The sequence below is a fragment of the Leptopilina boulardi genome, unplaced genomic scaffold (genome assembly GCF_019393585.1).
Source record: "Leptopilina boulardi isolate dan_hultmark-lab unplaced genomic scaffold, ZJU_Lbou_2.1 LbouV2_351, whole genome shotgun sequence".
NCBI classification, from domain to species: domain Eukaryota; kingdom Metazoa; phylum Arthropoda; class Insecta; order Hymenoptera; family Figitidae; genus Leptopilina; species Leptopilina boulardi.
The window spans coordinates 314,550-337,309 of record NW_026137920.1 but is presented as its reverse complement, the minus strand read 5'-3'; the positions used below and the strand labels follow the sequence as shown (position 1 = coordinate 337,309).

The following is a 22,760-nucleotide window of genomic DNA, read 5'->3' as shown; positions in this document are numbered from 1 at the left end:
AAAAACATAAAGTTGCAGAATATTAACATATAGTAAATTTCGTGCTTCTGAATCTACCTTATTTAATTCAAACCATGCAGTAAGTGTAGTGTTATTATTTCTTTTTAAGAACTTCTTTTGAACCTTCTTTAAAATATACGTTTGGTTCATTTTCAATATGAACAGCTAATCTATAAATTGTATGTGACATTTAATGTATTTTAAATTCAAGCAATCTAAACATTGCTTTAGGAGGACATACATATCTTGTATTCTCATATTGTTTTATTTCATTATATTCTTTATTAATTTTTACATCATTTGAATCTTTAGTTGATTCAATATTTTCACTTATAATATCATTATCCACAGTTTTCATTTCAATTAAAGCACAGTCATGTCCTTTAAAAAAATATTTATGTAAATATTTGACTGAATGCATGGATGAAGATACTGGTTCAATGTTAATGTGACCCTCTATAAGTAATAGCAAATAAGGATTATACGGCACAACAAATCTATTATCTGCTTTTCTATTTTTTTTCATAGAATTGAAATTATTCTCAAAACATAGATGGACACCTGCATCCTGTATCACATAGCACAATTATCGCTTTTACATTGACTACAATCATCTGTCATATTGTAATTGCGCCAAAAAAATTAAAAATTAAAAATTCTTTTAAATATTGTTGCAAATTATGTAGAAAATTTTTTATAAAACTGTTGAAGAGTATTTAGTTTAATTTTGTAGGTGTAGGTGACGTCTTCCAAGAGGAACTTTTTTTGGTGCACTTAATTCCGGACAACAAGTAATATATGTAAAATTAAACAAGAATCTCTTTATAAAGGTTTACTCTGGATAATAAAAATAAAAACCGATATTTTAAAAGGTTTTTCGATTTATTACGAACATTTTTCTCAAAAATTTGCAAAATCTCCATGTGTTTGTGGGGCAATTTAAGGCAATATAATATAATATAATTTAAGATAAAAAAAATATATTATAATATAATATGATATATTATTATATAATATAATATATTATAATATAATATAATTAATATTGTTGTCATAATTATAATAAAAAAAACATCTAATATTTAACAATTGTCATTTCATCCTTCAATGATACTGATCAAAATTAAGATAAATTTGATACAATATTAATAAGATATTAATTTAAAACATAAATTATATATATATAATATACATAAACTACAATAAGTACAACTATAACCGAGAGAGCGTTAGCGAGCGAGGAATACATCGCTAGTTAAAAATTAAAAACACAAAATTTTTTTTTTTAAATTTAATTAAATTTTTAAACATTAATCGTTGTTTTGAAGTCAAATGTTAATGAATTAACTTGCAATTTTTTAAACAAGTTCATTTGGGTCTGCTGAAACCGAAAAAATCATAAAAACTTTAAAAATTATTTATTGTTTAATTATTTTTTATTGTAAACAATGACCTGTCAGTAATAGATTTTTCTTACTTTCGATGAGGAAAAGTCTGTGGTGAAGTTTTGAATTGTTCAAACTTCCAGTGAGAAAGTTGTTCCTCGGTATTCAAGGAAGTATTCTTTAAAACTTGCATAACTTTTTTATTCTTTAATAAATTTTGTTAAAATTTTCCAGAAAACTTCCTTGAATACCGAGGAACAACTTTCTCACTGGAAGTTTGATTAATTTAAAACTTCACCACAGACTTTTCCTCATCGAAAGTAAGAAAAATATATTACTGACAGGTCACTGTTTACAATAAAAAATAATTAAGCAATAAATAATTTTTAAAGTTTTTATGATTTTTTCGGTTTCAGCTGACCCAAATGAACTTGTATAAAAAATTACAAGTTAATTCATTAACATTTGACTTCAAAACAACGATTAATGTTTAAAAATTTAATTAAATTTAAAAAAAAAATTTTTGTGTTTTTAATTTTTAATTTAATTAATATTGGTTTTACAAAAAAAAGTATCAAGGGAAAAAGTTGTGTTTTTTAATTCCCTATAAGATAGTGTTTTCAAAAAATTAAAATTTTGAATTTTAATTTTTCACTATTTTTGATGCGTCGAAATACCATAAGGGCGATGTTTCGAACGCGAATCGAGTTATTTGATTGACCTCCTCAATTATGATATCTCCTGAATGTCATAGGAATATTCCCGCCTGATATCACCGTGGCATTCAAGTATTATTCTGTGCTACTTGGGAATATTAAGGGGGGAACACCAGTTGTAACTTTCGAAATATCGATTTTTTTTTTGGTGCATTTTCTTAAAGTATACATATTTAGAAATGTGTCTGTAAATTTCAAAGTTGATCCGGTGAAAAATAAATGAGATATACAGAACACTGCAGCGGCGCGTCCCGTGGCTTCATACAAGGTGGCCAGCCATACCTGACCCTAACGACAGATGGCCTTTTCCTATGATTTAGAAACGGCAACCACTGCGGAAGAGTTATTATATGGTCCAGGAATCGATGACTCTTTGTAACTTAGAAACAAAATTTCTTCTGAACAAAAAAAAGTAAGTTGAAACTTTTAATGCGTTTTTCTCAAAATGACATTTTCCAAGTCGGTGACCACGATTACTCGAATACCATTAAACCGATTTATTTAAAATTTAGTGTGCTTCATTTACACATATAAGTCTAGTTCGTGATCGAAGGATTTTTTTTTTTAATCAAAACTTTTTTTTATATAGCTGAAAATCGACCGTATTTTTTTAACGAAAATCATACTTTTGACTTTGACAGGTCGCCATTTTGTCAAATTTTTTTTTTTTTTTAAATCCTTCGATCACGAACTAGATAATCTTATAATAAATGTAAATCAATTTCATTTTTGTATTTCAGACGAAGTATACTTGCAGAATGCTGGTCACCGCAATTCGCCTTTTTTCTTAAGACGCCACTTCAATGGCTCATATCTCCAAAAGTTTTTGTTAAAAAAATTTTTTTTTTCTTTTAAATTACAGCTTTTTACATGTACTTTTAACTAATAAATAGTATTCTTTAAAAAGATTCATTGTTCTTTTGGAAAATATTCTTGAAAAAAGCATTATTTTTTGAGTTACAACTGGTGTTCCCCCCTTAATGTAAAAATTTATTATTTTTTTACTATTTTTATTATATACGGGTCAATCCATTATATTTCGAATGAAGTGGTCGCTGACTAATTTTTAAAAATTATAATACTTTGCAGGAATGATTTTGAAGTTATCAAGATCACGAAATGAAAAGAATTTTAATAAAATTTTAATTATTTATTGCAAAATATGAATTTAAAGTATATGAGGTGCTGAAAACTGTCAATTTTTTAGCCATTAGAAAATATGCAAAAATACGTAGAATTTATCATAAAAATAAAATTTTTTTTTTGTAATTTACTAAGAATGAATAAATGTATCATTATCAATTGATGTAATTATTTAAATATGTGAAATAATATATAAAATATGATTTTCAAGTTCGCCTGTCAAATAACCTAAATTTGCAAATTTCATCTATTAAATGTGAGAAAGAGAAGTCATTAAATTGAAAAAAACCTTACCAAATATAAAGTACCTGTGACTAACTTTTAGTTTTTCTTAGCACTTTTTTCCTTTTTTCTTCATAAATGTGAAATAAAAAGCAATAAAAATTGGCACTTTGCTTATTTTCACTATTTTCAAATGTAAATAACTTTCTTGGAGAAAACTGAAAAATTACAAAACTTGGGCAATATCTAATTGATCACTAAATACACACACTGGAAAAAAATTCGCTTTGGTCCCGAAGATACTTTTTGAGATAATTAAGTTTAAACTTTTCACAATTTTTATCAGGTTAATACATGTAGTTTTTTAAGGACGAAGTTAGGTTTTATTGGTTAAATATTTTGAACTAACTTCAATTTTATAAAAAACTACATGTATTAACCTCATAAAAATTGTGAAAAATTTAAACTTAATTATCTCAAAAAGTATCTTCGGGACCAAAGCGAATTTTTTTCCAGTGTGTGTATTTAGTGATCAATTAGATATTGCCCAAGTTTTGTAATTTTTCAGTTTTCTCCAAGAAAGTTATTTACATTTGAAAATAGTGAAAATAAGCAAAGTGCCAATTTTTATTGCTTTTTATTTCACATTTATGAAGAAAAAAGGAAAAAAGTGCTAAGAAAAACTAAAAGTTAGTCGCAGGTACTTTATATTTGGTAAGGTTTTTTTCAATTTAATGACTTCTCTTTCTCACATTTAATAGATGAAATTTGCAAATTTAGGTTATTTGACAGGCGAACTTGAAAATCATATTTTACATATTATTTCACATATTTAAATAATTACATCAATTGATAATGATAAATTTATTCATTCTTAGTAAATTACAAAAAAAATTTTTTATTTTTATGGTAAATTCTACGTATTTTTGCATATTTTCTAATGGCTAAAAAATTGACAGTTTTCAGCACCTCATATACTTTAAAGTCATATTTTGCAATAAATAATTAAAATTTTAATAAAATTCTTTTCATTTCGTGATCTTGATAACTTCAAAATCATTCCTGCAAAGTATTATAATTTTTAAAAATTAGTCAGCGACCACTTCAGTCGAAATATGTGTCCTGACGCGGTGAAAGGGACCTTACGCCAAAAAAATTGATTTTTATTTTTTTATACCAATTGAAAGTATTTGAGTTGCTATTTCATTTCCAAAAAATAGAAATTATTTTTTTCAATTAATTTTTTATTATGAACATTTAAACTTAGGCATCTTTCTTGTATTACATTTTCTGAATCATGTTTGAAAGCACTTTCTTTAACGTTAGCTTTTGTCGATTTTAATTTTCTTATATAAAAATTGATAGTTTTTGAGTTGCTGTTTGATTTCCAAAAATCAAAAATTGTCCCCTTGCAATAGTCTTTTTTTATAAACATTTAAACATAGGCGGTGCAGTCTACGCCTATTTACTTGCTTCTCTTTGACAGCACGTCCTCTACAATTTGCTTTTAAACCGTAAGGTCCCTTTCACCGCGTCAGGACACATATAATGGATTGACCCATACATAAGATTCTAAAAGTCCTGGATAAAAAACTCTTAAACATATTCTTCATCGTTTTCATAAAATCCGAATGGAAACCTTAATAAAAACTCCTTAAAAACCAATGAAAAACGAGATAGAAATAATGTAGACCGGCACATATGACTTTGATAGAACCCAAATATAAATCTGGTAGGTTTCCAAAGGGTCCAAATAGATACCTTATACAATGACACTTAATTCCCAAGTACAAACCGAGTACAAACAGTATACTGCCGTCCCAACAAGAGTAGCAGTAACTACATTTTGGTTAAGTCACTTATTGGTGGCAGTGGCAGTGGCAAGTAGGTGACTCATCCTAAATGCAGATACGGTTATTCTTGTTGGGGCGGCAGTATACAGATATTGTAGGTTCCTGCATATAAGTATGATAGAACCCGGATACATTAACGATAGGCGTGAACAAAACTCTATTTCAGGCCGCAGTACCGTGACAGTGTTTTGTCAGTAAATTATGAGTGTAAAAGAGTTGCATATCCTAGTTTCAAAACGCAACGCAAAACGCTGTCATGGGATTGCGGCCTCAATGTGAGATTTATCCGAATTCTATCCGACATTTTTAGCAAGGGGACTCATATTTAAACAAGTCAAAAATACAGTCACAAAACGTAACACTTTATACTTTCGCTCCTGTTTTTAGTCTACCGTCTACAATGACGCGCCTCACATATACGGGTGAAAGGAATTCTGTCGCGTGTGCAGCTGCGCGCCTGCGCGTTTGTCCACGACGTGATGAGAAGATGAAGCGAGTATAGAGAGCTATATATTTTCTCGTTTTATTTTAATAAATAAAAATAAAGCAGTGCGTTTAAAAAAAATTTTTTTAATTAATTAACACTCTTTATGCGTATTATATTCATTATTTCCCAAGTTTCACTCTTTAAACATATTCACACTTACAATTAACAACTGAACATATCGGAAAATCTTACATCTATACGGATTAGAACCCTACCTACGAAACTTATATCTAAACGCAATAACCCTAAATCGCACGCTTTTTCACTAAGCCTCTCGGCCGTCGCAACCGCTGCACTCAAAAATGTAATTTACCCACATACCCCTCTTTAATAAAATGAATCATAAATTGTATTTATTTAGATAAGATATTAAATTAACATATAAAAATTTATAATAATAATAAAATAAATAAATAAAATAAAATATTTCTACAAAATAAATAAGAATTATTTAAGCAAATGTTATAAAAATTTTATATATGAAACAGTTGGAATTGCACATTGTAGTATATAAAACTTTGAAGTATTAGCAAATAATAATTAATACTAATATACATAAAATCTTAAGAAGTTTATTTCTTTATGTTTTTTTTATTTATTTTATTATTATAGGTATAATAATTATTATATTATTTATTTTTATTATTTAATTAGATAGTAATTAATTAAAAGTTAATTAAGTAATCAATTGATATTCATTATATACGCAGGAATTGCATACTTTGGACATTGATATAAATAAATAAAATGTAGGAATTAAAAATTAATTTAAAATGCTAAAATTATTTATTGTCAAACATTTTTTTATTAAGATGAAATTTACATTTTTTATACTTATATATAAGTATAATATCGTCGAAAAAAATACACTTAATGAGTATTATATCGAACATTTGCGATATGATTAATATAAGATATACAAACTAAAAACAATTATGAGTCCGCAAGTAAACATAAGTGCGCACATTTTTCATTTATAAAATATGCGTTAATTTAAAACCATTTTTTGGCAACATATTCTTGACCATTGACTGTCTTTGCTTTCTAACCCGAAAATGTCGGATCACTTTAACAACGTCAGGCTACGATCGCTGCGCATGACCGTAGTGACGTAATCACACACCCACAGGCGTTTAGTAGTAGTGGTACGGATTACTACTTTTTCGAGTAAAAAGTTTGTTCTGCAATAGTAAAAGTTGTTTCTTGCAGAAGCAATTTTTATATTCCGCAGTAGTGCTTATTAGAATTTCTACGAGTAATATTTAAAAAATGTTGAATGTAAAAATTAATACAAAATTTAATAAAATTTACAATGGCGTTATAAAATTTAAAAATCGCAAAGCAATTTCCATTACATCTGTAGTAATTTTTAAAGTGACTACTGTAATAATTACTATTAGTAATTTTTACTACCATAAATAGTAATATTTACTTCATGAAAAGTACATTTTACAATTAATAGTAATTTTTACTAGAAAAATATAATTATTACTATTCCATAGGAATTATTACTAGAAACTCAGCTCCATTTTTCTCCGTGCATAAAGGGCACCCTGCTATGGAGGTTAAAAAATTTATTGCGCAACCGTACGAGCTTCGGTATACAACTGCGCATCGTGTTAAGTTTTGCAAGCTTGCGCCAACGTTGCCGTGCAAGCTTGCCGTAAAAGGACATTTTGTTGCTTGTACCAAACTTGCTACATGTTTGCACTATAATCTTGCACGGCAAGCTTCTTGCAAGTTTGCAGCAAGGTTTCGTGCTGATTGGGTTTGTTCATAGATGCGAAAAACAACTGCGCAGCTATATAAGCCATAGAAAACTACTGCGCAGCCATTAAAGATTTTGATTATAAACTGTAAGGGAAAACTCAAGATCTTGTACATGATCTTACACACGCTTTTGTTTGGGTACACGAGCAAGGGCTCGTGAACTTGATTTCGTTAGTTACCTTGAATAAACATATGGGCAAATCCACAGAACCGGCCGATTTTTACTTATCAAGATGAAAATTTTCCAAATAGCAAGCACACCTTTTATTTATGGTTTACTTTCTTTAAAATATATTCAAGAACAATTGTCTTCTTGCGTGATTCATTTTATTTTAATGCCGTTTGAGTTAAAAGCCAAAAACGAAAATATTATTTTTCTTTTGGAAATTATAATTAAAAATGGCATTTCTTTGTTTTTTTTATATATTATTTGAAATATGTGCAAAACATTTTGAATAATAAAATATGATAAAATACAAATAATTAATTTTTTAATTATCAAAAATAAATTATTTATATTTTATCATATTTTATTATATATTTTATTTATTAGCATTTAATTTTTTATTTCTGTAAATTAAATTGTTTACTTACTAATTTTGATATTAACTATTTTAACCAACAAACTGACATTATTGACATCGATTTTGATATAACTTTGAAAATAAAACAAATGAAAGGATAATTCATTTTTCACGATTAACTAGTTAAATTTCGATAAATTTTTTTTTATTTTTAATTTTTAGACGTTATAAATTGAAAATATAATTTGGCGTTTGCATACAAGAATTATAATAATGTCTTTATATAATCACACATGTTTTCAACTCATCATATTTTATCCTGTAGTTGTGCTACTGAAAAAAGGCTAAGTTGAAAATGGTTCACGCTTAAACATAGAGTGATAATTATTGGAATATTTTCTTTAATTCTGATTGCACTCTATTCTATGATACATACATTTGTTCGTCTGTTCACAAGCAATAAGCTCCAATTTGAAAAATTCAAATCGAATAATCGCCGCAAAAGATATTTACAAAAATGTATAGACATTTCATTATTATAAAATAATGAGTAACGCTACTTTCAACGACTATCATTTCTTTTTATTTAAGAGCACATATTTTTTATTACTTTCAAAACATTCTTCAATAAGTAAACTATAATTCACCACAGTTTGGAATTGTTCGGATCTATGCCGAACAAGTTATACCTATAAGAATTAAAATTTCTACCTGGAGTAACACCGTAAATTTCATTTTTTAAGTTACTTAATTCGATTTTATTTTTTATAAAAGACTAGAAGGTTCACATTTATTCAATTTTCTTATTTCAATAGGTTCTCAGAGATATTACAAAATGGTTGAAGTATGAAAATAATTAATATAATACTTCTAAAATAGAAAAATATGTGAGTAACATGAAATCGGCCGGTTCTGTGGATTTGCCCATATGTGACCGTCCACGACAAAACAAGGCTTAGCTCCCAAAAGTAAATTTCACAGCCCGGTAAGAAGCGAGGAATAGAGAAAAATTGAAAGTTTGCAGACATAGAGCAGAAGTTGAGAATTTTTAATTTTTCTGAATAGGCGATTTTACGTTTTAACCCAATTCCTCACTGAACATCAAAATATCAGAAAAATGAATTCTTCTCTATTCCCAGTAGAGGTAAGTCAATAGAAAAGAATTCAAACTTCTTATTCTTCTTAATGCGCAAAGTTTTATATTTTCAAATTTTTCGTAGCGAATAGAGAAAAATTAAATGTTTGGAGAGTAAATTTTAAATATCTATTCCTTTCAATCGACAGTATCAAAATTTCTGAAGCGCATTGAAAGGAATAAGAAATTTGGAGAGTGAAGTGGATATGTCTATTCCTTTTAATTGACTGTGTCATGACATCAGGAGCGTATTTAGAGGAATAGAAAATTTGTAGATTAAATGAGGTATCTTTATGCCTTGCAATTGACTGCGTCAGGTTTTTAAGAGCATATTCAGAGGAATGGGAAATTTAGGGTATAAATTCAGTATTTCTATGCCTCGCAATCGCCTGAGTCAAGTTTTTAGGACCGTATTCAGAGGAATGGGAATTTTGTAATATGAATTAAATATTTCTATTTCTTGCAATCGACTGCGTCAGATTTCTAAAAGTGTATTGAAAGGAATGAAAAAACTGGCGAGTATATTAATAATTCCTAATCATTTCAATTTTTTTAAAAATATTATAAGAAGCGAAAGAAAATGAATATAAATTTTAAGATTTTAAAAGAATATAAGTTAATATTTACTTATTGACTAATTAAAGACATTTTTAAAAAAGTTGAATAAACAAATATTTTTACTGTAAATCTGAACTTTTTCAGTGTGTGTAAAAATGGAAGTGAAACAATAGTGTACTGAATTAAATTATTACCTAATTGTTAAACCTGCCTAGTAAGAAGGGAGGAATAGAGAAAGATTGAAATTTTGCATATATTAAGCATAAGTTGATCATTTTCAATTCTTCTGAATGGGTGAATTTACGTTTTTACTCAATTCCTCATTGAACATCAAAATATATAAAAAATAAATTCTTTTCTATTCACAGTAGAGATAACTCAATAGAAAAGAATTCAGGCTTCTTATATTTCTTAATGCGCGAAGTTTCTTATTTTCAAACTTTTGGAAGCGAATAGAAAAAAATTTAATGTTTGGAGAGTAAATTTTAAATGTCGCATTTTGGACCGCATTTAGAAGAATAGAAAATGTATAGAATAAATGAGGCATTTCTATGTTTTACAATTGACAGCGTCAGGTTGTTAAGAATAATATGTATAATTTAGAGTATAAATTTTGGCCAAGTCAATTAAGAAGAATTGATTTTTCTACTTTTTTTTGCTTCATCGAGGAATTGAATAAAAACGTGAATGCTCCCATTCAAAAGAATTGGAACTCTGAGTTCTTTTCAATTATTCGCCTCTTACCGGGAAACTATTTTTGTACTTGAATATTCTGTAAAATAGAATTTTAATAATACTAGTCAATATATGAGACCTGAACTATTTATTTATATTATATGGAAATATTTCCATATGCTTAAGAAAATTCTGGTAAAAAATTGAGTGCTGATTAAGTATTAGCATTGTATAAATTACATTAGTTTGTTAAAAAAATTTGCTATATCAACATTGTTACTTAATTTATTTTCGAAAAAATTGGAATGTATGCAGAATTCACTTGATTGAAATTTAAGTTCATGTCCATGTCATTCTAAATTAAAATGTCGAAGTTAATAAATTTCACATTAAAACTAGGTATTAAAATTCATATACCATTTTTGTGTTGTAAAGATGAAAAAATTTTGTAATTTTTATTTATTAACACAATTAATCATTTAAAACTATTTAAATTGACAAAATTATTAATTGATATCATTAATGTTCATAAAAATATATATATACGATAATATACTCTTTGTAATAATGAACATCTGAAAAGCTGTTTGATGACTTAACAAAATAATATAAGTATCTGTTTAATGTGTTCGTTATAAGAGACATTTTCTCAAAAATTTTTATAACCTCCCCTGGTCGAGTGCGTTAAGGCGCTCCCAGTGCGGTTGAGAGTTATGATGGTCGAGGGTTCGAGTCTCAGAGTCAACTCATCGGAAAATCCTAGTTTGAGAGATGAATAATCATTTTTTCTATTTTTTTCTATTCCCAGAACATATAAGTCAATAGAAAAGAATTCAAACTTCTTATTCTTCTTAATGCGCAAAGTTTCATATTTTCAAATTTTTGGTAGCGAATAGAGAAAAATTAAATGTTTGGAGAGTAAATTTTAAATATCTATTCCTTTCAATCGACAGTATCAAAATTTCTGAAGCGCATTGAAAGGAATAAGAAATTTGGAGAGTGAAGTGGATATGTCTATTCCTTTTAATTGACTGTGTCATTTTGGCCAAGTCAATTAAGAAGAATAGATTTTTCTACTTTTTTTTGCTTCATCGAGGAATTGAATAAAAACGTAAAATCACCCATTCAAAGGAATTCAGATTCTGAATTCTTTTCAATTCTTCGCTTCTTACCGGGAGGACAAGCGATTGAAGTAGAAGCAGAAACAAGGAACACGCTTGACATGCCCGTCTTTAGAACGTTCTAGTGTCAAAAGTAATTGACATAAACAATTTCTGACTTTTGCATGTGAAAGAGCAACTTAAAATATATCGATTAGCATTAAAAAACTGAAAATTGATTTTTTGGGAGCTAAGCCTTGTTTTGTCGTGGACGGTCACATATGCATGTTCTTGTACATATTCTTGTACATGTTCTTGTACAAGTTCGTTGTTCCAATTCTTTTTACATATTCATTCGCTGCTCTTGTACATGACCTGGTGAATAAACATGTGCAAGGAAGGTGCACGATCATACATAAGATGGTGTACATGATCTTGTAGAAGTTTTTTTAACCGGGTGCTCATGTCCGATGTAAACACAATCTAAAGTTCGAGAGCTCTAATGTACACAGAAAAAAATTTACTTGATTCAAATACTTCAAATTATTTGAAAAATATTTAATTGGTTCAAATACTGTTTATTTGGATCAAAAAAATATGTATTTGATTCAAATAACTTGAATTATTTGAATTGCATTTTTTTGAACCAAATAAATCGTATTTGGTTCAATTAAATAATTAATTGAATTGAATAAATAAATTTATTTAATACAAATAATGAGTTACTTGAAACTATTCATTCATTTATTTCACTCAAGTATTTCGTCTACACTGAGAAAAAAACGATGCCAAAATAGCGCCATCCACTCATGTGGGTTCAGCTTTGCTTAAGAACGCTGAAACGACTGTGGGAACACTGCAGTTTTTGCATGAGTTTTCTGCTATAACTACCGTGTCACATGTCCCGTTCGTTGTGTTCCTCTCAGACGCGCTTGCGTATATTTATTAATTGTGTCGTTTTTTTCATTATTTTAATATTTTAATGTTTATTGTGAATAATAATTAGTGAAAAATGGATGAATTTGTTAAAAATATTTTATATAACTGGAAACTGGACCAATTCATTGACAGATTTGAAAGTAAGTATGCCGAATGGACAATCCTAACCTATAATATATTGTAAAATGTCTTTGCAATTGATTATTAGGTCATTTTTTTACGAAAACTACGTGCGTATATTAATTTTTTTTTATTTATTCATTATTTTATTATTATTATTTTTTTAAAATTTATTTTATTAATTAAATTAATTTCTATATTTGTCATTTGACTTAATTTTTTTGTGCATAAATATATATTAATAAGTTATATTATTATGAAATAAATTATAATTATTATAAAAACATTTGTTATTACTATATAGTAATTAACTATAAGATGTTTAAGAAATGTATTTTAAAAGAATTAAAAATTAATTTTTAAGTTTGTACAGCACTGCCAAAAACTGCTGTGTATTCCAATGCAGAAACTGCAGTGTTCCAATGTAAAAACAGCCGTTTTCTGTTTGCAGTGTCACTAATGCAGAAACTGCATGACTTTACCGCTGAAACGGCGTGCTTTTTTTCTCAGTGTATTTGATACAAATAAAAAGTATTTGACACAATAAATTTTTTTTTTTTTTTTTTTTACTGTTTTATTTTACATTGAAATTATAATAATTCTACATATAAATTAAATCCGGAATAATTTGGAAAATAAACAGGTTACGTTTGTTTTATTACTAATTATAGTATAACAAACGGAGGATAACTCTCGAACGTTCTCAAAAGGTCTAAAGAAAACAAACAAATAATTTCACTCATACAATTTCAACACTCAGTCGCTCAGATAAAATCTGTCGCAATAAATTGACAAATTTTTTAATAATTAATGGATTTCCAGAAGATATAATAGACAGCCAATATGAAGTTTTATCATTATTTCTTAACATATCTGGGAAAATTCTTTCAAACATATGACTATACGCGGGGCAGTTAATCAAAAAATGAAATAAACCTTCCTCCTCGCTCCGGCAAAAAGGGCAATCGTTACCCGGTCGAAATATGTATCGCGAACGATCCCAGTTTATTCTACATACGTGGGAGTTTAACAATCTAATCTATGCGAATAATCTTTTGTAAAACAAAGGAAGTTTGGACGAAAGATACTGCTGTGTTCCCTTATGAATTGCAAGCTGGGGGTAAATTATAAGACTACTGGAATTAAGTTGTTTTTCTACGTCACTAGATCGTAGATACAGTTCATAATCTCTTAAAATAGTTGTTGTCCAGAGATAGGGAACGCCACTGGTCTAACCTCTCTCCACTCTCGAAAAACACCCTCAATTGTGAGAACCAGTTAGGCCCAGAGCTAGGCCTCTTCAGCGCTAGTTCTTTTAATTTCATAAAACACTGCCTGGGATACCTAGAATTGTCCATTAAAGAAATCTTACAAATCCAGGACAGTGTTAAAGATGAGATCTTGTGAGCAAAATTAGTTGTCCCAGCTTCAAGTCTAACTGCATAGTTCGGGGTATTGAAAGGTAGATATAAAAGTTTTTTAAAAAACGAAAGTTGAACTTTTTCTAGAAGATCCAAATAGCCAAGTCCCTATATCTGAACACCATATATTAAAATGCTTATAGCGAGACTCTGAAACAGTTGATTATATTGATCCCAGCTTACCATTCCAAGGGAATTAATAATGTTCAAAATACTCCCACCTGCAGAATTTGCGGCACTCACAGCTTTAGACGTAGCTAAGTAAAAGGAGCCAGAGCTATTAAATACAACCCCTAAATATGTATATTCTTTCACCACCATTATACGTTTTTTTTTGCTTTAGAATTCTCGGATCTAGTAAAAATCAATATTTTTGTTTTATCAACATTCACTCTTAACTTATTTTCATCGCAATATTCTTTAAGTGCCTCAACTTTCTTACTCAGTTCCATGGGAGAGTCGGCAAGGATTACATAATCGTCCGCATATCCTAATAATAATATTATTTTCCTAATATACAATTTCATACAATTTTTTCCATAAAAATTGGTGGGAAACGGATGGGAAAGCACTTTTAAAATCAATAAATGCGGCGTATACTACCGAGCCCTTATTATTCAAATGAATCTGAATTGTAGATAGTAATGTAAAAAGATTATCAACGCAACTCTTTCCCTTTCTAAAACCTGCCTGAGCCCAGTCGAAAATCGTAAGTTTCCCTGAAGGGTTCACATGGCCTTCAGGTAACTGTTATGAAGGTTTCAAAAGCTTCATGGCAACTATTTATACATTAGACCTAAAATTCTGTGATATTTGCTTTCTGACTTCTTAACGGGAAGCTTTTTCTACAGCTTCTTGAATATCTGTGGACAGCTTCTAGCAAAAGGTCTACCAGTTTGCTTGGTGAATGCTTTCCTAATGCCTGGTTTAATATGTAAGAAAGCAATTCTATTTGCTTTTCACAAGTTGCAAATTAATATGTAATTTAATTACCTTTTTTACACTTCCTGAAAACTAGAATAATTTCATTAAATTAAACTAAATCGAAAAATCATAAAAATTCTATAGTAATTTGTAAATCCATTTTATACAATTAATAATTATTCTTTATATATTATATAAAAATTATTTTTCAAAGAAAACGTTTATTTTTATACACTTAAATTATATACGAAAAAAATTATATATAACTTGAGCAAAATTTGGGGTTAGGAATACGAACACGGTGAAAACCTTTTATATTGAATAATGAATACAATTTCTTAAAAAAAAGACAAAATATTTAATATTTAAAAAAAAGATTATTATTTTTATACTTGATATTTATGAATATTTTTTATAAATAATATATTCTTTATTCTTTTAGAATTTCATAATTTATGAAAATGAATTTAACAGCGTATTAAATTATTAATCAATATTAATTGTGTAATTTCACTATAGAAAATTAATTGACAACTAACTTTTAATTGAAAGAAGATAATAATTAATTTAAAAAAAAGTATTTAATATCACTAATAGATATTTTATAAAACAATTGTACCCTTTTAAAAAGACTATGGAAATACCGAGTCTGACGTAAATAATTTTTCTTTAATTCTTCAATATTTAAATATAATAACCTAATACATAATATTTTTACGAGATAAATAAAGATGGAAAGAAAGGTTAAATTTAATTTTTGATCATTGTCATTTTTCCGCTGTTTCCTGAAACATCCATGACGCTTCATTTAATTTTCGCCACCTGAACGCTTTCTTTTTATATATGCAAAATCCTGCAACTCTTTGATAACTCTCTCAAAGCTACTTGAATGCTTTGTTTAAAACGCACAAAATTTGTTATTTTCAAGCTTTCCGTGGAAGCGAAAAATCGGCCATAACAGGCTTCCTGAAAGTTTTCTATAGCTAGTTATCTACTGTCTCACAATTCTCTAATGGTTATCTCAATACTTCAAAACAACTTTTTGTTCAGCTTAACATAGCGTAGGATTTTCGACTGGGAGATTCCGGCATTAGGTTCAATTCAGAAGCCCAGGATACCAGACGGACAGAGAGAAGCTGCGTTAATATTTTTGGTAAGCAATTAATTAGAGTAATCGGTCTGTAATTTTCAGGGTCTTTGGAATCACCCTTTTTAAACAATATACAAGTACATAATTTTCCCCAGTCCTTATGAATTGTTTCTGAGATTAAAATTTTATTAAAAAGATGTTCTATAAATAAAATCCAATTCTGTGGTAGATTTTTATAAAATCCGTATCCAATCCCATCCGTTCCAGGTGCACCACGAATCTTACAACGACGAATACAATTGACAATTTCTTCTGTTGAGAAAGGGCCGTCTAAAAGAGGATTTACTATTTTTAAATTTATACGGGGTAGCGAGTCTGATGATAAAATTGCGGGAAAACAATCTTGTAAAAATTTATGTCAAGTAGGCAGATCAATCTCAGATTTATGAAAGCTTTTTGATCTCATCGTATTAACAATTTTCCAAAATTGTGCAGATTGTTTACAGTTCGACAATTTTTCGATAATAGAATTCTTATAGTTGTCTTTCTTACATTTTAAAATTTTAACTAATTTACGTTTCTCAGTCATATAATTATGTTTATAAACAAGCGAAAAATTGTTATTTTTCGCCAGGGTTAACGCATTCAAAATATTTTTTTTTTGCCTTTTTACATTCATAATCCATCCAGGGTCTCTCTTTGAGAGATAAAAGACTCGGCTGTGAACTCACCATGCCAAGCCTCTCTGCGACTGTAATAATTGAGGATGTAATTGTAGAATTTAATTTATCTATATCTTGTTACAGATCTGCAACTTCTCTTTTCCAAGCCATAGATGAAAAAAATATTGCAGCTTTATTAGGGTTGAAGTAAAGTTTACTAGAAGGTTGTATTGAGACAGGTAATTGATTGTAAACTGTAGAGTTTTTCTTTATTACTACTGGCAAATGATCCGAAAGTGTGACAAGCGGTAATACTAAAAGGTCGGCAATGAGAGGAATAGCACTAGGTGAGCACCAAACTAAATCTACCACACTAGATCCCTGTGATCCTACAAATGTGTAATTTGAAGGAGAATCACTCAAAGAGCGGCCGTTTAACTAAATAAGGTTATCAATCTCCATATTATTTACCAAAGATTTGCCCCTTGCATTAGACACCAAGTCAAGGGAAGTTCTTTCTGGATTAAAATTGTGGGATACAATAATATCAGGATTTAATTGATTTAGATTTCCCACTCTACAATTAAAATCACCCCCCAAGATAAGAGGTAATGAAGGAAATTGTTCATTAATAGATGCTGAAATCAGATTCAAGTTGTCAATAAATTGATGGAAATCAGAATCAGGAGGAGTATAAATTAAGCCTAAAATGAAATCTTCTGAATATGATGTAACCTTGATTAAAATATGGTTCGGTGAAATATTTAACTTTTTAATTTTGTAAAATGAACTGTTATATATAATTAAGAGGCCACCCTTTGCTCTTCCGTATTTGCTGGTTTTCTCAGCTGGGGAAACAATAGAATTGAATGAGAGCGAAGACAAACCTTTGAAATTTACATTAGTAGACCACGTTTCTGAAATACATACAATATCTTCTTTATGAAGAGATTCTCTGATGTACGACAAGTTACTGAGACCATGAACATTCCAATAAATGATTCTTGTACAATTCCCCTCTGATACGTACGAAGGTGTAGACGATGTACTCCCCTCCTTCTCCTGTTTCTGTGTATATAATTGCTATTCATTAGTAGATGGGTTCTGAACTGTAGGAGGATGGTTGATCCCCTTCTCTCTGATATCATGTTTTGCAGAATTTCGTTGTGGGGTGACAAAGTAGTCAAGACGTCTAATACTGGAAAAATCCCCTTCTCCTAATTTCTCAAAGTTGGACCGCCTACCTCTCTTTCTGGAGGGTTTTTCGGAAGGACTTAACTGGATAGTCATCGCCTGGTCTGCTTCCTATGATTTCTTTACTGTCTCTATTTTCTGGTTCAGCAGTAGAGCATCGATGTTATCAGGTTGAAGAATTTCCCCTTCTACCAAGATTCTATCTCCTTTCAATAAAGCATTATGACCCATGGCTTTCATTTTGTGTGTCTGGTTTAAAAGAATTTTACGTCTCTCTTTCTTCTTTACTACGGTCATTGGTGATGATGAAGCCTGCCTTTGAAATTTCCTTTACTTTACTGAAGATCATCTTAACCCATTTCGGCGAAATGAATTTTATCATAATAGGTCGAGAGCCCTTAACCTTGCCCATTCTAAAGATTTCATCGATAGCAAGTGCCGGAATTTGTAGATCAACACTCAAAAATATATTCAAAATAATTTTGGTTAATTCCTTGTTGATTTCATCCAAATCATCCAGTTTAAGAAATATCAGATTTTTGTCTCAAGCTTGCTTGTCCAGAAGTAAAAGATGACTTTCGATGGAGGAAATTTTGTTTTCGTGGTCCGCCACCCTTTTGTCAAGAGATTCCAGGGATCTTGTACTGGCATGAATTTCCGAACTAAGATCCCTATGGGAAAGAGTCAGATTGTTTATTGCTTTCATAAGATCACTCCATCTCTTTTCCTCGTTCGTCAATAAGGTGGGAGGGGACATGTTTATTATTAAAACTTGTTATAAACACACTAATTAAACACTTTTAAATTAGAAAGCCGAAAATAACCAAAATAGGAGACAGTAGAGATTTACACTTCAAATTTTCACAGACACAATTTAGTCTAAGACAAGGGAGAAAAATTGCAAAATTGTCAGAACAGAATTACCAGTGCACTTAATCTGCACTTTATAAAGAAATAAGTAGAGACACTTTTCAGACAGGGAAAGCCGAGACATCGAACAACACACCCAAAGACCGCCACAAGTGTACATAAGTTCAAAACAAATTTAATAAAACCGATATTTGTTGAATAAAACACATCAAACTGTGTACCTAGTATGCAATTCGCATCATAGATATATTACAACAAGATCCATGTAATTGCGCGATACTGGTATTAGCCGGTTTGTTAAAATAAATTAGAAAATCAAAAGTTTTCATGAGCTTATCTTTGTACGTCTGTACTCTATGACAGCTCGATGAGCACTCCTTGACACAATAAATTTATGTAATTGATTCAAATAAACTGAATTATTTAATACAAATAATTCGTTATTTAATCCTAATACACTATTTTATCAAGACAAATAAAAAAATATTTCAATCAATTGATGATAATAATCATGAAGCATATATGAGAGATTCTTTTTCAATCGCCCCAGCCCAAAAAGTCAATGTTCTGGGATTGGCTTCATACTTTGGTAAATTGTTGTCCTACATGATAGTAATAAATCCCTAAAATATAAACTCATTAAAAAAATATTTGTAGAAAGTAGAGGGGGTTGAAGTTTTGACGTTAAGGGTAACATTGTTTTTTTTTAAATTGTGTATACATTTTTGAAAAGTACGTGAAAAATGCATTAAAATCCATTATGGATAAATTAAAATCCATTAACTTTTGTCATAGTTATACGGATTTGAAAATGACAATGTTACCCTTAACGTCAAAACTTCAACCCCCTCTACTTTCTACAAATATTTTTTTAATGAGTTTATATTTTAGGGATTTATTACTATCATATAGGACAACAATTTACCAAAGTATGAAGCCAATCCCAGAACATTGACTTTTTGGGCTGGGGCGATTGAAAAAGAATCTCTCATATAATTAATTATATTTCATAAATTGCATTTAATTGGAAAATATAATTTAATATCTTAATTTTAACTAAATGATGTTAAGCACTTTTCTGAGTTAGGTCTTTTGCAAGTTTAAATGACATCAAGAAGTTAACATTCGTTTTCACGTAGCGTGCGTAGCGTAGTTGGTAAAGCGCAGTGATGGGTACGTATAATACATGACGTATAATACGTGGTTTTCTACGTGTATAATACTACGTACACTGAGAAAAAAACGATGCCAAAATAGCGCCATCCACTCATGTGGGTTCAGCTTTGCTTAAGAACGCTGAAACGACTGTGGGGAACACTGCAGTTTTTGCATGAGTTTTCTGCTATAACTACCGTGTCACATGTCCCGTTCGTTGTGTTTCTCTCAGACGCGCATTTGCGTATATTTATTCATTGTGTCGTTTTTTTCATTATTTTATTATTATTATTATTTTTTATTTATTTTATTAATTAAATTAATTTCTATATTTGTCATTTGACTTAATTTTTTGGTGCATAGGGTAAGGGATACAGTGACCGACACCCTGGGCATACTTTCAACTTTAAATGACATTTTATCGTAATTTATTAAAGATTTAGTTATAAAATAAATTTTAAATAAAAGATTTGGGTTAAAATTTATAGTACACAAGTTTAAAATTAAAAAACACCTTGATAAGAGTTTATAATATTAATTTAAAAATGTATGGTATATGAAAACAGTGAACGACACCCTTTAATAAAATAACAAATATTTAAACTTCTATTTAAGTAACATGATATTTATTAGTATTATCATAAATTTTATTATTCAGATTTAATGTACAAAAAAAGTTGCTTTTAAAATATAATTATTTAACAATATTTTCATATTTATAAAATTTGTAATCAATAAAGCAAATTTTTTTAAGGTTAGTTTTCTAGAAAGTATTAAATATTGAGGAAAATATAAACATATAAAATTTTGTATAAACTGTATAAGTTTTTAAATATTGCATATTAATTAATTTACTAGTGATATTTAATTCAATATTATTATTTTTATAGATATTATCGTTTTTAATAGCAGATGTCGTTCACTGTCTGGGTGTCGGTCACTGTACATTTTACCCTAAATATATATTAATAAGTTATATTATTATGAAATAAATTATAATTATTATAAAAACATTTGTTATTACTATATAGTAATTAACTATAAGATGTTTAAGAAATGTATTTTAAAAGAATTAAAAATTAATTTTTAAGTTTGTACAGCACTGCCAAAAACTGCTGTGTATTCCAATGCAGAAACTGCAGTGTTCCAATGTCAAAACAGCCGTTTTCTGTTTGCAGTGTCACTAATGCAGAAACTGCATGACTTTACCGCTGAAACGGCGTGCTTTTTTTCTCAGTGTATATTACGTGCCAAGTTTTCTACACGATGTATATTACATTTGATCACGTGATTTAAGAGCGGCAATTTTAAATTCTTCATTAAAATACATCATTCATTACTTCCCACACAGCACAACATCTTACACCAGGCCTACAGCAGGCTTACATGTAAGGTTTGTAAGGTAACATCGTAAGCCCATAATAGACTTACAGTAAACCTAAAATGTCCGCCTTACAGTAAGCTTACATGGTAGGGTCGAGGTAAGCTTACATGGTAGGGTTCCACTTTAAAAGTAAGATTACTTTTCTCATTGTCAGTTCCCCGTTTAGCTCAGTTGGTTAGGTTGTTAGGTATATACTTCGGTCCCGGGTTCGAATCCTACTCCTCCCAAATTTGTTTTTAAAACTTTCTGCGAAATGATAGGTTCCCAAAATAGAATAAGGCAAAAGAAAAATTTTTTTATTGAATATTTATTTATTATTAATATTATTATTTGAATATAACTTGCCTTACCTTGTAAGCTTACCACAACCTTACCTCAACCTTACAACTTAATAATAACCTTACCACAGCCTTTACTCATAAGCTTACCTCGACCTTACCGTGTAAGCTTACCTCGACCCTACCATGTAAGCTTACCTCGACCCTACCATGTAAGCTTACCTCGACCCTACCATGTAAGCTTACCTCGACCTTACCGTGTAAGCTTACCTCGACCTTACCGTGTAAGCTTACCTCGACCCTACCATGTAAGCTTACCTCGACCCTACCATGTAAGCTTACTGTAAGGCGGACATTTTAGGTTTACTGTAAGTCTACTATGGGCTTACGATGTTACCTTACAAACCTTACATGTAAGCCTGCTGTAGGCCTGGTGTAAGAAGTTGTGCTGTGTGGGTTTACACTATTGAAAGAAAAAGTTGTTAATATAAACAAAATTTAGGTAATTATTAATTATTTTAACAATTATAAAACAAAATTTTTAATTATTGAAATGTTTTTATATCGGTTTTATTTCTAAGTTGGTTTCACAGATAAGAGTGAACACCGGGCCACGTGCATAATAACATAACCTGTATTCTAAGTATTATATTGTCAGTCTAGTCGTTTGGTATCTCCCAAAATAAACAATTTTTAAATAAAAACTTTATAAACAATAATAATACGCTTATAGCCAGTGTTTTTCATAATGTTTTGACAAATTAAACATTTAGCAACATTTTTATCAGTGCCTAGCTCTTTCATCCGCTCAAATTTCATTTTTTCCCAGGGCAAACCCTCTTTAAATCATTTTCTTTTACTTTTTCTGAATTTCTATTTTATTCCCCCCCTATAAAATAATTTAATAAAATTTGCAATTTCTATTAAATATAAATTATTTTTTCACACATTTTACACTAATTTCTGAAAATATTATGAAAACTGACAACGAGTTAAAATCTACAGTTACCACTTGCACATATCAAGTAATTATTTATTATTTATCACGTTAATAATTAAAATTCTTACAAAAATTAACTCTATGAATGTTCATTTAACCTCACAATACTAATTTTTATAAATTTTCATCAATTTAAAGCTTTTTTTTGATAATTA

General features: G+C 29.2%; 1 protein-coding gene and 1 long non-coding RNA gene across 2 annotated transcripts in view; one reads left to right on the top strand and one right to left on the bottom strand.

Annotated features, from left to right (window-relative positions):
• LOC127286248 (uncharacterized) overlaps positions 1-22,760 on the bottom strand; it is a 112,384-nt gene that overhangs the window by 6,290 nt on the left and 83,334 nt on the right. The gene's annotated exons all lie outside the window — the stretch shown is intronic.
• Positions 2,102-3,009, top strand: LOC127286252 (uncharacterized). The gene is made up of 2 exons (XR_007843714.1): positions 2,102-2,513; positions 2,842-3,009. It is a non-coding gene; the product is annotated as an uncharacterized LOC127286252 (long non-coding RNA).